This window comes from Nomascus leucogenys, unplaced genomic scaffold, assembly GCF_006542625.1.
Source record: "Nomascus leucogenys isolate Asia unplaced genomic scaffold, Asia_NLE_v1 001478F_35123_qpd_obj, whole genome shotgun sequence".
Lineage (NCBI taxonomy): Eukaryota > Metazoa > Chordata > Mammalia > Primates > Hylobatidae > Nomascus > Nomascus leucogenys.
The window spans coordinates 14,336-21,743 of NW_022096728.1; the positions used below are offsets into that span (position 1 = coordinate 14,336).

At 47.7% G+C, this 7,408-nt stretch overlaps 1 pseudogene; it reads left to right on the top strand.

Annotated features, from left to right (window-relative positions):
- Positions 1–1,390: 1,390 nt before the first annotated feature.
- On the top strand, positions 1,391–3,623 carry LOC115834030 (annotated as a pseudogene).
- The last annotated feature ends 3,785 nt before the right edge of the window (positions 3,624–7,408 follow it).

Genomic DNA, 7,408 nt, shown 5'->3' on the forward strand with positions numbered 1-7,408 from the left:
GCCCTGACTCTGACATGGCCCTGGCCCTGCTCTGCCTTGGTCCTGGCCCTGACCCAGACCCTTTCCTGGCTCTGCCCTGGCCCTTCCCTGGCCTGAGCTGGCAGTGGTCTGCCCCTCGTCTTGCCATCACCCTGCCCTGCTGTGCTCTGGGTGTGTCATCACGTGCCCTGGCCCTACTCTGCCTTTGGCCTTGCCCTGGCCTTACCTTGGCCCTCACCCTAGTCTTCGCTAGGTCCTGCTCTGGACCTGGCCCTAGCACAGTCCTGGCCCTGACCCTGGCCCTGGTCTTTGTCCTGCCATAGCCCTGGCCCTGAAGTGGACTTGGAGGTGTCCTGGCCCTGGCGTGTCATGGCTCTGCCTTGGCCTGTCCTCCCCTGCCCCTACCATCGCCTTGCCCTGCTCTGCCCTGTCCCAGTACTGACCTGGCTATGCCATTTCCCTGCCCTGGCTGTGCCCTGGCTCGGTTCTGGCCCTGGCCCGGCCCTGCCCTGGACATGCTCTGACACTGCCTCAGCCTTGGCACTAGCCTGGCTCTTTCTTGGTATCAGCCCTGCTGTCTCTGTGGACCAACTCTTGTCCTGTCCTGCACTGGCCATACCATGCCCTGCCCTGCCCTACCCTGACTCAGCCCAGGCTCAGCCCTGGCCCAGCTCTGGCCTTGGCATTGCCCCTGGTCCTGCCATATTTCTTGCCCTGTCCCTACCCTGGCCTTGGCCCTGACCCTTACCTTGCTCTGGCCCTGCCCTTGCCCTAACGCAGCCACTGGCCCTGTCATGGCCCTGCCCTGGACCTGTCCTGGCCCTGGTCCTTCCCTGCTTGAGACCTTGCCCTGGTTCTCCCCTGGCCCTGACCCTACCCTGGCTTGCACTGCTCTGGCCCTTGCCCTGACTCTGGTCCTGTCACTGGCCTAGCCCCAGCCCTGTTGCTGGTCTTACCATGGCCCAGACCCTGCCTTGGCCCTGCCCTGACACTGTCCTGGACCCTGGCTGTGCCAAGAACCTGCACTGTCCTTCTGCCCTTGTTGTGCCCCTGCCCCGATCCTGGTCCTGCCCAGGTCATGGCCATGGCCCTGGCCCTGGCCCTGCCCTGGCTGTTCCCTGGCCCTGCCCAGGTCTTGGCACTGGCCTGGCCCTGCCCTGTCTTGGCCCTATGCTTTCCTGGCCCTGCCTTGCCTGCAATGGCCCTGCCTTGGCCCTAGCCTGGCTTTGACCCTGCCCTGGCCCTATCTTGGCCTTCAGCTATCCTCACCTGGGCACTGTGTTGAACCTGGCCATAGCACAGACCTGGTTGTGCCCTGCCCTGGCCCTGCCGTGGCCCTGTCCCAGACCCTAGCCCTGCCAGGTACCTGTCCTGGCCCTGCTCTGGGCCTGGCTTTGTCCCTGGTTCTTAGATGACCCTGCCCTGCCCCGCCCTTGCCCTTGCCCTGGCACTGGCCTTGGACATGTCCATGGTCCTAACCCTGGCCCTGCCCTGGAGCTGCCACTGCCTTGGCCCTGCCCCGGCCCCAGCCATAGACCTGCCCTGGTTGGTCATGCCCTGACTTAACCCTGTGCTACCCCGGGCCTGCTCCACCCTCCCTTTGGCCCTGCCCTGACCCCGCCTTGGCCCTCACACTGGCCCTAGCACAGACCTGGTCCTATCTGTGGCCTTGGCCCAGCATTGAGCCCTGCTCCTGACCCTGGTCTTGCCATGGCCCTGTCCCTCCCGTGTCTCTGTCCTGGTCTTGTGCTGACCCTGACCCAGACCTTGGCCCTGCCCCAGCCTTGTCCTAGACCTGGCCATGGCCCCTGGACCAGCGCTGGCAGTGGCATGGACCCTGGCCCTGGCCCTTCGCTACTTAAGGCCATACCCTGGCCCAGCCCTGGTCCTGACCCTGTCCTGGCCCTAATTTGGCCTGGCTCTACCCTGGCATGCTATTCTGGCCCTAGCCCTGACCTTGTCCCTGTCCCTGTCCTGGCCCTAGCCCCATTGCTGGTCCTGCCATGGCCCTTGTCCTGACATTGCCCTTTCCTGGTCCTGGCCCTGGCCCTGCCCGAGCCCTGCTCGGCCCTGGTCTGAACCCTGGCCCTGCAATGGACCTGGCTTGGCCCTGCCCAGACCCTGGCTCTGGCCCTACCTCTGCCCTGGCCATACCCTTGCCCTGGCCTGGACCCTGGTCCTGGTCCTTGTCCTGCCCCAGCCGTGGCCCTGGCCCTGCCCTGCCTGTGCCCTGTTCTATCCTGGGCTGGCCCTGCCATGGCCTGGTCTTCCATTGCCGTGCCCTAGCCTGCCCTGCTTGTGCTCTAGATCTGCCCCGGCCTTTGCCCTGTATTGGTTGTAGCCTTGACTCAGCCCTGGACCTTCCCGGACCTTGCCTCAGCCCTGGCACTACCCTAGCCTTGCCTTGGCATTTTCCCTACTCTCTCTATGGCCTGGCTCTGGCCCTGCCTTGCACAGGCCGTGGTCTGCCCTGCGTGTCCCAGCCTGGGCCCAGCCCTGGTCTTACCATATTCCTGGCCCCAGCCGTACCCTTGTTTTGGCCCTGACCTTGCCCTGGCCCTCTCCTGGCCCTTCCTTGGTCGTGCCCTGCCCTTCCATGCCCTGGCCTTGCCCTTACCCTGCATTGTCCCTGCACTGTTCCTCCCTGCCTTGGCACTGCCTTGGCCCCAGCCCTGGCCTTGCCCTTCCCTGCCCTGGCCTGACCCCAGGCCTACCGAGTCCCTGAAATGGCCCTGGACCTGCCTTGCCATCCTCTGTCCTGGCCCTGTATTGTCCCCACCATGCTCTGGTCCAGCGCTTGCCCTGGCCCTGTGCTAGTCTTGCCACTGCTATGACCCTGCCCTGTTTTTGGCCATGCCCTGTGCTACCCTAGCCCTGCCCTGCCTTGGCCTGGCCTGGCCCTACCATGGCCTTCTCCTGCCCTGGCCTGGCCCTACCCTGGTCTTTTCTACCCTGGCCTTGCCCTTCCCTGGTCTTGCCCTGCACTGGCCTTGCCCTGCCCTGGCCTTGGCTTTGCCTTGTCCTGGTCCTGGTTCTGCCCTGGCCCTGCCCTTGCTCTGGATCCTTTCTGTTTCTGCCTTCTCCCTGGCCCTGCCCTTGCTCTGGCCCTGTCCCTGGCCCAGCCTTGACCCTGGCCCTGGCCCTGACAATCCCCAGGCCCTGCCCTGGCCCTGCCTTGGCCCTGTGCTATCTTAGTCCTGTCCTGGCCCTGAACTCGCCCTGGCCCTACCCTCACCCTACACTGGCCCTGCCCTACCCTGGCCTTGCCCTGCCCTGACCCTGCCTTTGGCCTGCCCTGGCTCTGGTTCTGCCATGGACTTGCCCCTGCCCTGGACCCTCCCTGGCCATGTTTTTTCCATGGTCCTTCTCTGGCCTTGCCCTTGCCCTGTCCCCTTTCTGGTCCTGTCATGTTTCTGGCCCTGCCCTGTCCATGTCCTGGACCTGGCTCTGGCCCTGGACCTCCCTGTCCCTGCCCTGCCATACCCTGCCCGTTCCTTGCTCTACACTGACCCTGCCCTGTCTTGGCCCTGTGCTACCTTAGCCCTGCCCTGGCCTTCTGCTGGCCCTGATCCTGCCATGGCCCTGGCCCTGGTTCTGCCCTGCTTCTGGCCCTGGCCTTGGTCCTGTCGTGTCCCTGGCTGTGACCCTGCCCCTGGTTTTTCTCTGGCCATGACCCTGCCCCAGTTCTGTCCTATCCCTTGCCCTGTCTCAGTTCTGTCCTAGCCCTGGCCTTTCACAGTACTTTATGCTTAGGAAGGGCTCCATAGTGTCTGTGAGTTGAATGTTGTATTCACAGTATCTGCCAAAACAGAAAGAAAAAAAACAAAATCTGATGATGAGAAGTTAAAGCTTTGTATATAATATGCCTTGAATTGTAATTATTAGTTGTATTAGTTATTAGTTATTAGCTTGTTATTCATTGTATTACATATAGGTCATGGTTTTGTATGCATAACTCCAAACCATTGATACTGTTAAAAGAATATATGAATATATGAATGTGTAAACGTAAGAATGTATGAGTATCTAATGACCTTTCCTAATTAACTTTTATTTTTAGCTCTATTAGATTCTTCTCAGTGTAACAAATGTTTATGCCTATGTAATTAAGGGCATATTTCCTGTACAGAATATTCATATTACCTAATTGAAAATTATATAAACAAAAATATAATACTATTTTTAGGCCAGGCATGGTGGCTCATACCTGTAATCCCAGCATTTTGAGAGGCCAAGTTTGGAGAATCATTTGAGGCCAGGAGTTGAAGACCAGCCTGGGCAACATAGTGAGACCTTGTTTTTATTAAATAAATAAATAAATAAATAAATAAATAAATAAATAAATAATAAATAGGTTGGGCACTGTGGCTCATGTCTGTAATCCCAGCATTTTGGGATGCCAAGGCAGGAGGATTGCTTGAGCCCAGGAGTTTGAGACCAGCCTGGGCAGCATAGCAAGCCTCCATCTCTACAAATAATAAAATATTAACCAGGTGTGGTGGTGCGCACCTGGGGTCCCAGCTACCTGGGAGGCTTAGGTGGGAGGTTTGCTCGAGGCTGCAGTGAACTGTGAATGCACCACTATATTCCAGCCTAGGCCACAGAACAGGACCTTGTCTATAAATAAAGAAATAAGTAAAAATAGAAATAAAAATAAGTAAAAAGAAATATAAGTAAATATAAATATAAATACATATAAATATAAAAATGAATACATGAAAACAAACAATTTTTAAATTTAACATCACTGAGGGCATCCTATCCATTTCATTTCATGATTCCATTACATCATTTCAGTTAGATGAAATGATCAGATGACTTGAGATGAGATGAAATGACGAGATGAAATGACGAAATGATGAGATGAGATGAGGTGAAGTTTTGAGATGAAACGGTGAGGTGAAATGATGAGACGAAATGACAAAATTGAAAAGAAATTGAAAGGAGATGAGATGAGATGAAATGATGAGATGATAGATGAAATGAAATCATGAGATGAAATGATGAGATGATGGATGAAATGATGAAATTATGAGATGAAATGATGAAATGAAATGGAATGAAATAATGAAATGATATGAAATAATGAAATGAAATTGAAATGAGATGAAATAATGAGTTAAAATGATGAGATGAATGATGAGATGAAATGATGAAATGAGATGAGATAAGATGAAATGATGAGATGAAAGGAGATGAAAAATGATGAGATGAAACATGAGATGAAATGAAAGGAAATAATGAAATGAATTAAATGAGATGAAATGAGATAATGAAAGGAAATTATGAAATGTAATGATGAAATTGAAATGAAATTGAAATGAGATGAGATAAGATGAAATGATGAGATGAAATGATGAAATGAGATGAGATGAAATGAGATGAAATGATGAGATGAAATGAGATGAGATGAAATGTAATGAGACGAAAGGAAATGACGTAATGAAATGAAATAATGAAATGAGATGAAATAATGAAATGATGAAATAATGAAATGGAAATGAAATGGAAATAATGAGATGAGATGAAATGATGAGATGAAATGATGAGATAAGATGAAATGATGAGATGAAATGAGATTAAATAATGAGATTAAATGATGAGATGAGATGTGATGAAATTATGAGATGAAATGATGACATGATATGATGACATGAAATCAGATGAAATGAGATGAATGATGAAATGATGAGATGAGATGAAATGAGATGATATGAAATGTAATGAGATGAAATGATATAACGAAATGAAATAATGAAATGAAATGACGAAATGGAATAATGAAATGGAAATGATGAGATGAAATGAGTTGAAATGATGAGATGAAATGAGATGAAATGCTGAAATGATGGGATGAAATGAGATGAGATGAGATGTGATGAAATGATGACATAAAATGATGATGAAATGGTGAGATGTAATGATGAAATGAGACGAGATGAAATGAGATTAAATGAAATGAGATGAGATGAAATGAAATGGTGAGATAAAATGATGATATGAAATGATGAGATGAATGATGAGACAAAATGATGAGATGAGATGATGAGACAAAATGATGAGATGAAATGATGAAATGAAATGATATAATGAAATAGTGAGATGAAATAATGAGATGAAATGAAATAATGAAATGAAATGAAATTGAAATAAAATTGAAATGAGATGAAATGATGAGATGAAATAAGATGAAATAATGAAATAAAATGATGAAATGATGAGATGTGATGTGATGAGATGAAATAATGAAATGAAAAAATGAAATGAAATTGAGATGAGAAGATATGAGATGAGATGAAATGATGAAATGAGACAAGATGAAATGAGTTGATGAGAGGATGAGATGAAATGATGAGAAGAAAAGAGATGATGAGATGAAATGAAATTAAATGATGATATGAAATGAGATGAAATGAAATTAGACGAAATGTAATGAGATGAAATGAAATGACATAATGAAATGAAAAAATGAAATGAGGTGAAATTAAATGAGATGATGAAATTAAATGATGAAATGAAATAGTGAAATGGAAATGATGAGATGAGATGAAATGATGAGATGAAATGATGAAATGAGATGAGACGAAATGATGAGATGCAATGATGAGATGAAATGAGATGAGATGTAATGATGAGAGGAAATGATGAGCTATAATGAATGAGATGAAATGAATGAGATGAAATGAAGTGAGATGGAATAATGGAAGGAAATTGAATTGAGATGAGATGAGATGAGATAGATGAAATGATGAGATAAAATGATGAGATGTAATAAGAAGAAATGGTGAGATGAAAGGATGAAATGCTGAGGTGAGATGAGATGAAATGATGAGAGGAAATGAGATGAAATGATGAGATGAAAGGATGAGATGAAATGATGAGATGAAATGAGATGAAATGATGAGATGAGTGAGATGAGATGAAATGAGATGAAATGGTGAAATGATGAGACGAGATGAGAAGAAATGATGAGCTGAAATGAGATAAGATGACATGAAATGAGATGAAATGAGGTGAAATGAAAGAAATAATGAAATGAAATGAAATAATGAAATGAAATTGAAATGAGATGAGATGAAATGAGATAAAAGATGAGATGAAATGAGAAGAAATGAGATGAAATGATGAAATGATGAGATGAGATGATGAGATGAAAAATGATGAGATGAAAAATGAAATGAGATGAAATGGTGAAATGATGAGATGAGAAGAAATGAGATGAGATAAGATGAGATGAGATGAGATGAAATGAAATGAGATGAAATGAGGTGAAATGAAATGAAATAATAAAATGAAATGAAATAATGAAATTGAAATGAGATGAGATGAAATGAGATAAAATGATGAGATGAAATGAGATGAAATGATGAGAAGAAATGAGATGAAATGATGAAATGAAATGATGAAATGATGAGATGATGAGATGAAA